This window comes from Plecotus auritus (assembly GCF_963455305.1).
Source record: "Plecotus auritus genome assembly, chromosome: 2".
NCBI lineage: Eukaryota > Metazoa > Chordata > Mammalia > Chiroptera > Vespertilionidae > Plecotus > Plecotus auritus.
In genome coordinates this window covers 13,784,114-13,797,231 of record NC_137771.1, presented here as the reverse complement: position 1 = coordinate 13,797,231, position 13,118 = coordinate 13,784,114, and the positions used below count along the sequence as shown (strand labels likewise).

At 42.4% G+C, this 13,118-nt stretch overlaps 1 protein-coding gene across 2 annotated transcripts in view; it reads right to left on the bottom strand.

The window, feature by feature from the left end:
• The window catches only part of ZBTB40 (zinc finger and BTB domain containing 40), a 61,877-nt gene extending 48,988 nt beyond the window's left edge, over nucleotides 1-12,889 (bottom strand). The window contains exon 1 of one of the 2 annotated variants that reach the window (XM_080655045.1): nucleotides 12,761-12,889. The gene's annotated coding sequence lies outside the window, so the exon portion shown is untranslated. The remainder of the gene's footprint in view (nucleotides 1-12,760) is intronic. The other variant, XM_080655046.1, reaches the window with a different exon arrangement.
• Between the last annotated feature and the right edge of the window lie 229 nt (nucleotides 12,890-13,118).

The following is a 13,118-nucleotide window of genomic DNA, read 5'->3' as shown; positions in this document are numbered from 1 at the left end:
TACTTTTAGCAGTTATCTGTAAAAAAAAAAAAAAAAATTAAGCAGTGAGGCCAAGAATCATTAGAACGCCTTTCAAGAATCACCGAAGAGGCTATATTCACTGGAAGCCTGATGCATCTGTCTTTTCCATGGAAGTAGATGCCTGGCCTCAAGACTGGGCAGATAGAGTCTGAGGGTGAATGCACACTGTACAGGCAGCACCAGCTGCCATTCTATCTTTTCACCTTCATCACTGAGTTTCTGGACTCTTCTGTGGCTACTGTCTCTCTTTGGAACAGTTAGACTCAGCTTTGTCCTTGAGGTAAGCCTGTGCGGGTACCTAATAGCAGTGACCATGTGCTAATTTTTCAGACTCTCTGAGAATGTAAGGAGTGCCCTCCTGTTGCTCCCGCCCACGGGCTTTTCTGTTGGTGCTCTGAACATCTATCTATAGCAGATCAGAACTCCTCTTTCCAGGAGTCTAAGCCCAATGAAGCTTTCAACTCACTTCAAACTTATCCGCCTTCTAACTTCCATCTGGGTCATCCACCTTACACTGGCTATCCCACATACTGTGTGATCTTAGGAAAATTACTTAACCTGGGTGGGGCACAGTTTCCTCATCTACGAAATAGGAGTGTTAATAGTACCTCTCTCATTGAGTTGTTAGAAGCTTTATTAAATGAGCCCACACACTTAAAGCACCAGCACTAGGAACACACTCAATAAATCAATAAGCTGCTGGCCATCATCATCACCATCATCATCTCCACCATCACCTCACCACAGATTCTCAAAGTAGAGACACAGCAGATTAAGGTCCACTAGAAAGTAACCATTACATTCAACTATTCTTTTTCCAGACTCTCAATTTCAAATGGAATTCTTCTTTTGAGTCATTCTATAAAATACCATGATATAAAACATCAAAGTGCTTGGCATAACAAACTGCTAGTGTCCTCTTTATCTCAGACTAATTCAGAGAAACGAGCGATTTAAAATGGAAGGAGACTTATCTGCCTTTGCTCTGCCGTTCTGGGCCATGCTGCTCTGATCCCATAGTTCATCCAAGATAACTCTCAACAGGCCAAATTGCAAAATCTCCCAAGCAATACATTCATCTAATGAGTGACTGGGGACAGTGACTGCATCACATCTAGGGTGACTCTTGCATCCTGCATCAAGAGCCTCAACAAGCAATCATCACTTCAGTGCTCTCACATCCAACCTCTTAGGTGTTAATAAAGACCCTTGGCTTTGTCGCTGGTACCGATAGACATTTTGCTCTGACCTGAAAATGTGGATGAGTCCTGAGTTCTCACCAAGTTGACTATGAGATACACTTTTCTTCAATAGGGAATAAATCTGGACCAACACAATGCCAAATTCTAAGGTGAGAGATACTAGTCTAACGTGAACATCAAAGCACTCAGGCAAATAAAGGAGACCAAGCCAAGCCTTGGGACTCCAGAGGCTGTGTGCTTACAGTAAAGGTTTGGAGCTCAGGCTCTAGAGACAGCCAGGGAGTGAAGTGCAGCTCTGCCCCCTAACTATCTATATAACTTTTAACCCTCCAGACCTCAGTTTCCTCATAAGTAAAATGGGGATAATAGTTATCTCATGGCGTAGTTACAACTATACTACTAATATCCTACTACATGTAAATGAGTCAATATACATAAAGGACATTTCCTGTAACATTTTAAATATTCACTAAATGTTAAAAGGAATAATAAAAATACACCTGCCAAAATATGTTTTTATATTTCTTATGTTGGATGGTCAGTTCACAGATGTAATTTTTAAAATTCACTCTGCCTCATCATTTTATATGTTATCTATGTATCTTCTATATATGGCAAATATTACAAAAATTCTTCTTTAAATGAAAAGAATCTCTAGACAATCACATTACTAGTTTCATACAGCTGGTCTGAGATAGGAGTCAGCTGGGAAGAGAGGATGAAGAGGGTTAGGCCTCTTAGAGCACAGATCTCTGGGCTATCATCAGAGATTTCATTCAAAGCCTTAAACTCACTGAAAATTGGGAGGAGATACAAAGAACTTCTGAAATCACCTGGTTCAATGCCCACATTTTGTAGATGAGAAACTGTTGAGAAGTAAAGTATGTTTAAGACCTTCTAGTTAACTAGTGACAGAAATGAGGCTGATCTTGTTACCCCTGTCTGAGCTATATATTCTAAGTGGAAAGTAATGAGGAAGACATTTTGGAAAGGGAAAGAGGTAGACACAGTTTGGAAGGGTTAAGGAAGCGACCTAACAATATGTAGCCATCGTTTACCAAAATCTATTATATCCCAGGTACCATGCCAAGAACTTGGCATGGGTGGCCTTATATAATTTGTGCAAAACCTGTGAGGCAGTTACTATTATTAACTCCACTTTCAACTGGGAAAGTGGAGGCCTAGAGAGATGAAATGACTCACCCCAAATCACAAAACCAGGGAGTGGTAGAGTCAGTAAAATGAACCCACACTGTCTGACTCGGGAGCTGGAACCTTACCACTCACTGTACCTTGCCCAACCTTGAGAATTTAAAAAGCAGTTGAGCTTTTGATCCTAGAGTCTTTCTCCTACTTTTTTGGTAGCTTCTTTGTTAAGAGGCACTGCAGGGATAAAAGAAGTGATTTTTAAGTAAGAGCAGATGACATTATTTAGCATTTACTTATTCTATGCAACATGAGGCATCAATCATACACATACTTCTCAAGGCCCGGACTTGTCCCAGGCCACACAGCTGGGCTGTGAAACCCATGGACCCCCAGCATGACTCCAAGGCCGCGTCCCAGCCTCATCAGTGGACAGTGTGTCCAGCATGTCTTTACCAAGTTCAGCCAAGTGCCCTTTCCTGCGGTTTGACACTGCACAGAGAAGAAATTCAGCATAATCTGTGCTCTCGGGGAGCATATGGCACAGCTGAGAAGAAGAGACCACCTTCAGCTTAAGATCCTTCCTTTCTTACACCTTAGTAGTTAAGTAGCAGAAGCACTGAAGAAAATGAATCCCTAGCTCCCTACTGTCCTACTCCACTACTCAGGTCAGCTGACCTTCGGTACCTCTGTGTTCATTCACAGATGAACTCCATTCTCCTCTCCTTCTAGTGCTGTAAGTTTCTTTTGTCTTTGAAGAAATGCGAATTATTTTCATCTTTATCTTTCTCTCATCCATCACCAGGGAGTATGACAAGAGGGTTAAATTAAGGAGCTAATAAAAAATGTAAAAGGCATAACTTCTTTATTGTTTTTAACTTTGAGAAAGAGCCTATGGATTCTCTAGTATTTGCTCAAAAATGTTCAAAGGAAGACCTGGAACATTTCACCCTCAAAAATTTGCTGCCCGGGAAGAAAATCCAGAACTCCAGGGGCCAATTAGTCTGCTGTCTTGGACTTTGACCTTGGAAAGTTTCCCTGTGGATTGAATCTGACTGGAACTGAGGGCAGCTGACAGCAGAGTGGTGTCTGGGTGGTCAAATTTAATGACTGCCAGGCCTTTAGAGCAACATTTAAAAGTTATAGTACCACAGTAATGTCAGGGCTAAATGTATAAGAGCAATAAGTTTCACTGTTAAACTTACAAGTTCCTGTTATGTTCCTGACATCATGCTAGGAGCTGGTCACTCAAAACAGAGGCAGTCCTTTAAACATCAACTCATCAAATTGCACTAATAAAACTAGACAAAGAGAAGGCAAAGTGTGAGCAAGAGGAGTAATGACAGGAGGGCTTACCGTTTTTAAATGGCAAAAGTGAGGGCAGTATCTGTGATATGCATTAGGAGGGACTAATAAAATATTACCAGTTTGAGTTTGGAATAGTGGCTCTCGGCTGTCTTCCTTCTGCTTTTCCCTAGCCAATTGGAGTTAAAATTTGAAAAAGAAAATCTTAATAAGGAGCTAAAAACAAGTTAGCTTCTAAAGCTGACTTTAGCTTTGTAACCTTTGCGTTACTTAACCTTTCAAAACCTGCTTTCTCAAGTGTAAAATGAAGTGAACATGTATGTGGGCGTTCACAATGCTATTCTCACTTTTGTATGCTTGAAATTTCCAGTTTTAAAATGGGGATAATCATACCTATTGCTTAGCTCCTGTAAGGATTACACAAAATAATTATGTAAAAACACCCCGTACAGTGCCTGGCACTTTGTAGGTGTTCAATAAATGGTAACTGCTATTACCAACACGCTACTTTTTTAAAGTTCTGGGGTGGAGATAAAGAGAACAAAATACTCTGAATCAGTGGATTAACAGCTGCAGAGTGCAGACTTATAGGTCTAACTAGAGGCCCAGTGCACAGAATGGTACACAATAAGTTTGGAGTATGTGGATGTATGCAACTTCTCTGAGACGTTTTGGAGGGAATCTTAAGAATTTTTTTTTTAATTAAGAATGGAAGTCTAATAAACCGAACAAGAAGCATACAAATTTTATATAAGGAAAACATAAAGCACTCCTAAAAAATCATAAAAGTAACCCTAAGCAAGTGGAAAGACAGGATAGGACAACTCAATATCAGAAAGATGTCTGTTTTCCCTAAGCAGACTCATAAATTTAACATGATCTCAATAAAAATGCCATCAAGTTGTCTCCTCCTGAAATTAGACAAATTATGAAGTTCATATTGCAGAATAAACAAGCAGAAACAGCCAAGAAAAGCCTGAAAAAGAGAAATATGAAAAAAATTGGCCTTTCCAGATAGTAAAATAAATTAAAAGGCTCTAAAATTATGATGCTTTTGTAATTGCATATGAACTAGCAAATCAGTGGAAAAAAATGGAAAAACCCAGTAAGAAATCCAAATGCATACAAGAGTTTTATATCCAAGAAAGACTGCATCTAAAATCAGTGGAGAAAGGTAAGAACTTTAAGTAGTTTTGGGATGCCTGTCTGGCCAATAGGAAAAAGATAAAATTGATCTTTTCTCAAACTAAATGCCAAAAATTCCAGTTGGATTAGAGTCTTAGATGTTTTTATAAAAAGGTGAAACCATGTATGTACTAGAAGAAAACATAATTCCTCATAAATTGAGAGTGGGGCAAACTTTCTTACTCTGACTCAAAATCTAAATCAGCGATTTTCAACAGGTGTGCCACAAGAATTTTTAGAACACGCAATAACTGACTATTTAGTCAGGAGCACTAATCTCTTTTCCCTTAGGTTGCCAAATAGAAAAAATCACAACAGACAACACAACAATAGCCATCTGGTGTGAATGAATCAAAATTATACCTTTTTTTTTTTTTTTTTTGTCCAATCAGCAAAAACTTTATTTTTTGGTGTGCTGCAGAATTTTAGTAATCAGTTTATGTGTGCCATGAGATGAAAAAAGTTAAAAAGTGCTGGTCTAAAGCAGGACATACACTATAAGACTGATAAATATTACTATAAAATATATAAAACCTTTGTACAGCAATGAAACAGGAAAAGTCAGGCAGATGACAAATTGGAAAAAAAATCTTGCAATTTATACCACAGACATTGGGCAGCTATCCTTTATCTCAAGAAAGGAGAAAACAAATTTAAACTATAGTGATATATTATTTCTTACCTAACAGACTGACAAAAGCCCAAAACTGAAAGCAAGATTCAAGAGGGAAAAGAGGAGTCAGGCATGAAATAAAAACTTCTGTGAATGCACCTTGTTATATAATTTGGATTTTGAAATCATGCAAATGGTTTACACAGTTAAAAACAAAATTAGCCTTGGCCAATATGCTCAATGGTTAGAACACCTGCAGTGCACTGAAGGGTCTCGGGTTCAATTCTGGTCAGGGCCTGCGTTATGGGTTCACTCCCTGTCCCTGGTTGGGGAGCATGCAGGAGGCAACCAATCGATGTGTGTCTCTTTCTCATCCCCTCTCTTTCCTTTCCACACACTCCCTGAAAAGCAATGGAAAAAAGATCCTCTGGTGAGGATTAACAAAAACAACAACCAAAAATCAGGCTTTTAAAGCAATTTTTAAAGTTTCAAACAAATGAACCTGTTTATCAAGCTGGTGGCATAGCCACACAGAAAATAATTACAAGTGACTTTAGCGCAGATTTGGCTATACATCCCAAGTAGCATATTGTCTAAGGACAAAGAAACCACACAGAAACTAAGACAACATTCAGTAATCTAATGGTCAGTGTGGCTAATAGCATCGCCACTGGCCGGGTTAACAACATGGCCAGGAAATCAGCAGCCTCAAAGCCCAGAGCGTGGCCCAGAGAATGAAGTTCAGTGACCCACTGAATGTTTACTACAGCTTAAGTAGATGAGTGAGAGGGGAGCTGAGAGTGAGCTGAGATGAGGCTTGAGACTTGCCCAGCCAGAGAGCTCGAGGCCAGCAGATGCCAAGCCAAGGAAATGCACTATCCTGAGGGCAGACAAGCATCCTGGAGTTTCAAGCATGGGAGTGACATGTTCAGATTTGTGCTTTATAAAGATCACTGACAAACAGTGAACGAAACATACTGAAGAGCAGAGCTGGAAGCCAGCTGAGCAGCTAGAAGGCTGTTGCACTAACCCAGGACAAGAGATTACAGTAGCTTTAACCAAAAGAGAAAAAGGGGGCCATCCAACAGGTGTACAGCTGATATACATGTGTGCTCTTTGTGAGTGGGGGAGTGGAAGGAGGGTGGCGGCTTCAGAGAAGGGCAAGGACGTGGGAGGACTCCCAGGTTTCTGCCTTGGGCAACTAACTCTGTGGTGCCATTTACTGAGACTAGTAACTGAAGGGAAGTGCCAGATGGGAGGAAAGTGGCAAGTTCCCTGCTGCCTGAGCCCCTGACATGCTATTTCAGTTAGTGGGACAGGAGCTGAAGGGGTCAAGAAGGAAGATCCACGCTGCAGCCTAGCAAACTGAGAAACAGAGAAAAACTAGTTAACCCACTAGTTTACCTCTTGCAATATTTTCTCCAAGTCAGAAATAGTCACATCCTGTTCACTTTTGTTTTTATATTAAAAAATTCAAGTAACCAATATTTGAAACCTCAACAGCTATTATTTACACTTGTAATCCTGTATTTCTAATCTCCCTCATCCTTCTTGGGCCCTTGCCTTCATAAAATATTCCCTATTATTTGTCCCAAGAACCAGACTCTAGGACGTATAGCAGAGGCCACTCATCCAAATACCTCCAGAGGTCAGGCAGGTGTACAATCTCTGATGTTTAAATGTAAGCAACTACTTGTTAAACACTATATGGACCAAACTCTGGCCTACGAAAGATTTCTATTGAGGTGGCATTTTTACAAAATAGCCTAAGATAAAGATTTAAAAGGTATTTCCTTCCTCTTATTTCCCTTCCAGTACTAATAAACCCAGAAATTACATCTATGAATTGACTTTCCCAGTGGTCTAAGTATTAGAGAAGTTCTGAGTAAAGTTGTTTTCAGAAAGAAGCTCTTTACTTTCACAGGTACAGACAGAGGGACTCCGTACAAAAGCAGGCAGGCACCCACTCCTCCTTACTCCTCTGTCTCTGCCTCCCTGAATCTACCTCTCTCCTCCTCCCCATTTCCCTCCTAACCCTCAACTCCTAACTCTGAGGAACTGAATCCATCTGTAAGAAGTTGAAGCCCAGAGCCAAAGAATTAGGCTGCTACTGCTCCTCCTTTCACCTGTCTGAAGAAACAAATTTGGTATCTGCTAACAAGGTTGCCAAGACAACATGCCCCCATTTCACCGGTCTCACGTACAATAAGGGCAAACAAGGATCTCTAAGGGATTTCTGAAGCACCTCATTGGGTAAATATCTCTATCCTATCTAATAAAAGAGTAGTATGCAAATTGACCATCACTCCAACACACAAGATGGCTGCCCCTATGTGGTCAAAGATCCTGCCCCCATGTGGACACAAGATGTCTGCCACAAGATGGCCAGCAGGGGAGGGCAGTTGGGAGGGACTAGGCCTGCAAGGGAGGGCAGTTGTGGGCGATCAGGCCAGCAGGGGAGGGCAGTAGGGAGGGACCAGGCCGGCAGAGAAGGGAAGTTGGGGGCGATTGGGCCTACAGGTTAGGGCAGTTGCAGGGGACCCAGGCTTGCAGGGGAGAGCAGTTGGGGGGAACCAGGCCTGCAGGGGAGGGCAGTTAGGGGCAAAAAGGCTGGCAGGGGAGCAGTTAGGCATCAATCAGGCTGGCAGGGGAGTGGTTAGGGAGTGATCAGGCTGGCAGGCAGAAGCGGTTAGGGGCAATCAGGAAGGCAGGCAGGTGAGCAGTTGGGAGCCAGCAGTCCTGGATTGTGAGAGGGATCCCAGATTGGAGAGGGTGCAGGTAGGGCTGAGGGACACGCCCCCCCCATGCATGAATTTCATGCACTGGGCCTCTAGTTACAAATAAGCATTCAACTATGCTTGACTGCTTTAGACAGGAAAAAAGGCTGGAAAGATAATTTCAAAACTCTGAGATCAAGGCCATACAACTCTAGAAAGTAACTGTTTCCAGAGGGAGTCTCAACACTACTTTCATTTGGTGATGTGACATTTTGTTGTTGGCTCTGCACCCTTTGAGGGGTCAGGGACTGAGATCTGATTAATGTAATGGGCTCTCTCCCCAGAAAAACAACATTCACACAAATTTGCAGGCAAACTCAAAGGTTTCATGGATCCCTTGCAGCTGGGCCATTCACCCCAGATTAACAATCCTTGCTAGAACACATTTACTTCACCGAAGGAAATGAAATACTTGAAGTCATGATTTTGAGGACCTGACAGCATAATTTGGAGGGTAACAACATTAGGAAAGTGTAAGGTAAGTTAGCATTCTTTCCTTTCCCTTCTCTCCCTTGAGGCCTGCAGTAGTCTTAAAACTGCACACCCTGCATGACATTTAAAAAGTGACAATCTCACCTTTGAATTTAAATAATCTTAATATTTAATTTTCCTCTCTGTGGTTATAGCTTGCTTTTTCCACATTATCAAGATGATGACTTTAGAAGGCAGGCTATTGGAGATCCAGAAACCATATATCCCAATCCAATGCCCTTGTAAAAATCAAAGCGCTCACTCTCTGGAAGAGTTGAAAGAGGCTGAGGGGTCACCGCCTGCCCCCAGGGTGCTGGCACAGGCAGAACTTCAGAAAGGTAATGTAAATACGCAGTATGAGGCAACAGGGCATACCAATTTGTTTTTCAATCTATTTTATTTCAGTTCAAAGCCTCATTGCAGACAGGTAGTCCAAGAAAATAAGCCACATGTTAGTTATACTCAGTCTTCCTCAATCTCCTAAAGCAGCTGAGCATTGTCAGAGTGTGGCTTTTTCCTGCGCTGCCTGTCTGCAATGATGCTTTGAACCGAAATAAATAGATTGAAAAACAAATCAGTATGCCCTGGCTCTTCCTGCAGTTTTATATTATCCTTCAAAGCTAGTGTTACCACCTACTCTTTACTGGAACACAACAGACCCAAATCACAGAGTGAAACTGCAATACTTTAAATGTGAAGGTCCCACCCAACCCTAAAATAGCCATTTAATTCGGGGCTTGTTGTTTAACATTGCATTAACATGCCACTCTCTGTCCGGTTCTGTGCTCCATTTGCTGGGCTGGATTATATCTTCTGATGACATGTGCCATCTGGTTACTGGATACAGTTTAAAGCAAACCTTGACATTGCTCATCTTATATAGTTTGCTTGATTTTTTACTGCCTCTGTAATTTTCCATGTTCATGAGCCCAAACATCATATTATTTTTACCTATTTAAAAAGTCCCCTACTTGCTTTAAACGTATTTAAAGCAGGGCATTGAAAATAATGCAACATTATTTTGAAAACTTTTAGAGGAAACCCAAATCATTTGCAAACAAATTTTGAAATGACCTCCAACTAGAGTGTGAAGCCTATCATTTTGTTAGCATGCCTCTTTCATGTGTGCAATGGAGGAACAAACAGTTTCAAGCTTAAAGCACCAAAATGATGAAAAATGCTCTAAATAGACATTTGTATAATTAGGTTGAAAAAAATTACATCCCAGTTGGAAAAGTTCAACTCTTAAGAGAAACATTAAGAAAAAATAAGATTTGTCCCTCTTCCCCCAAAAGACAGAAACACACACACACACCCCTTCAATTTTGTCTATAACATTCTTCTGGATTTTTGTAATCATTTACCATTTTACATAATTTTCCATTTGGGGCCTAATTTCATTAGTTTCCTCTGATTGGAATTTGGCAACAGATATAACAACAAGAAAACTCGGAACCTATTTTTACATGTTCTCTTAGTCCACACAATAACTCTTTAAGGAGGTACCATTATCCACGTTTGGCAGATCAGACAACTAATCTGTAACTGGCCCACTGGCATGCAGCTCTATCAGCAGCAAAGCTATGTTCAGGGCCAGGGGCTCCGGACAGGACTAAGAACCACAGCACAATCACTCATTTCTTTTCATTCTGCAGCACCCCAAATTCTTGTCAGCTCACAGGCTCTAAACCTGCTGAAAAGTCCTGCCTTCCCACTTCTCTCCCTTTTCCCTTCTTGCTGGACTGGATCCTTGTCACTCAACAAGTTTCAGCTTAAACTTTTCCAAGGCCCTCTCAGGTTAGCACTGCTTGTTTCCTTTTAGCAGTTGCCACAATTTGGAATAACTTTTGTTATTTCTTCACTGTCTCAGACACTGTTTTAGGTCCATCTTGCTTACTAAGGTATTTACAGGGTCTAGCACAATGGTGTCTGGTACAAAGCAGGCACTCAAATGTTTGCTCAACGAACAGCCTGGATTTGTTTATTTAATATTTACCAGATGACTGGTTGTGGGCACTGGCTAGCAGCTGATACAAAAGACTGCCCTTGAGGACCTCCCACATTGGTAGAAAAGATAAACAGATGGACTAATACAGGGTGGTGAGTGTGATCAGTTCAGGTTCAGATCCCAGCTCCCTTATGCATTAGCTATTGTAACCTTGTAAATCTCTTCTGGGTCTCAGTGTCTTCATCTTTAAAATGGTAGTAATTAATACTACCTATGTCATGATGGTGTGAAGATTAAAAGATAATCCATGCAAATCAAGCACATAGTGTAAAACAAGCTCAAAGAGCTCTGGGCAACACAGGAATGAATAAATATTAACTACTCATTTGTTATTATGATGCTCTGACAGCTGTATTTGAAATTATCTTTGTTTACTTGTGTACCATTTGTCCAAGCCCCTATATAATTTAAATTCTGTGGAAGGACAAAGTTCACATTGATCCTTTCACCGATGTATTTCCAAGGATTTGGATCATCCCTAGTACATAGTAGGTGGTCAACAAATATTGAATGATTTATGAATGCATGCATGCAAACCATTTGTTAAATTAGTGATGAATATGCCCGGTGTGGGCTCAATCCCCAGTGTGGAATGTGCAGGAGGCAGTAGATCAATGATTCTCTCGCATCATTGATGTGTCTCTCTCTCTTTCCTTCTCTCTTCCTCTCTGAAATTAATAAAAAATATATTAAATAAATAAATAAATTAGTGATGAATAGCTAGGTTTGGGCACTACTGCCATATATGAAAGGCATCTAAACTAGAAAGTGGAGTGTGGCAAAAGTTCGAAGATTTTAGCCAAGTAGAGAGATATTTCACTTTGGGGTTGTAATTAAATCTACATAAACCACACAAAAGACGTGGATACAATTCCAAGGAAGAACCAATAGCCCCAGATTGAGAGAGTTGAAAGAAATTCTGAGTATATGGCATGGGTCACCAGGCAGGGGGCTTCCAGGCATGACCTATACAACCTGTGACCTAGGACCACCTTAAACAGCTTAACCACTCAGAAACTAAGATTGCTCCTCTTAAGTAGAAACATGGACACTTGCTTATAAAGTGTTGTTAGCACAAAAATGCTGTGTATGAATGTAAATAAACCACCTGACTTCTGGTAGGAGCTGGGTGGATGGTATTATTGTTATTTAAAGTAGGGGAAACAATTCCCAGTTTGAGTAATAATACATCATTAAGACCAGAAGAGATAATGGAAGTCATAGTGTTTTGTCAAACAGCTCTCCGTGCAAGGGACAGGTGTACCCAGAGTTTCCCATTAGGTGTGAAGTGACCAGAGAAATCGCTGGACAACATGGACCCAGTGTATTTGTGTCAAGGGTAGGGGTCGGCACCCTTTCTGTGAGGGGCCAGCGAGACAGATGTTCTCCGCTTTGTGGGCCAAGAGATCGATGTCATGCAACATGGGACTCTCCCAGCTCTGCTCCTGCAGCAGGAAAGCAGCCATAGACAATACATAAACAATGAAGATGGCTGTGTTCCAATGAAACTCCCTCTATGGACTCCGAAAGTTGATTTCATAAAACTGTCACAATTCATATGAAATATTCTTTCCCCCGCCCCCCCAACCATTTAAAAATGTAAAATCCATTTTTAGTTTTGGGAGGGATTTGGCCCTAGGCCAGATGGCCTACGCCAGGCGAAGGGACTTGGCGGGGGAGGGGGAGGGGGAAGACCGAGAAGATCGGCAGCGGCAGCGCGAGGCCGCGATCCGCCGAGGAGCAGGGGTGCGAGGCTAGGGCAGGCCCGGGGGAGAGAGGAACCCCGCGGCGGGGAGGGCCCAGCCGGGACCCGCCGCCTTTCTCCGCCGGAGATTAGAGCCGAGCCTGCGCTCCGGGTGTGGGCCGCTCCTGGAGGTCCCGGGGCAAGGGGCGGCTGGGACTGAGCAGAGCCCGCGGAGGTCGACACGCGGAAGGGTCTCTGTCTCTGTGATCCCGTCATTTGGGGCGCCTCTCAAGCCTCAGCTACAAAAGGGGTCTCCACGCTGAGTCCTAGCCCCGTTTCTATGGTTACCTGTTCAGCACCGATTCAAACTGCCGTTCTTTATTGACAGCGCCATAGAGGACACGAACACTCCTGCCCGAAGGGAACAATAAAGATTTCTCCATTCAACAGCGCCAGAGACGCCACAAGGCGGCCATCTTGAGGCTGGCGAGGAAGGGATATCAGTGAGGAGGGGGAGGCCCAGCCTGCCTCACGCGCCACGGTCACGTGCTGGGGGCGTGCCCCCGGGGCGGGGCCTGCGTCACTCCCGCGCTCTCCACTAATACCAGGCCGATTGCTGGCCTCGCCGCTCGTCCTCGCTCCTCTCCCGCACTTTTAGGGAAGTTCTAATTGGGTTCCACCAGACCTGGGTTTAGAATATTATTTC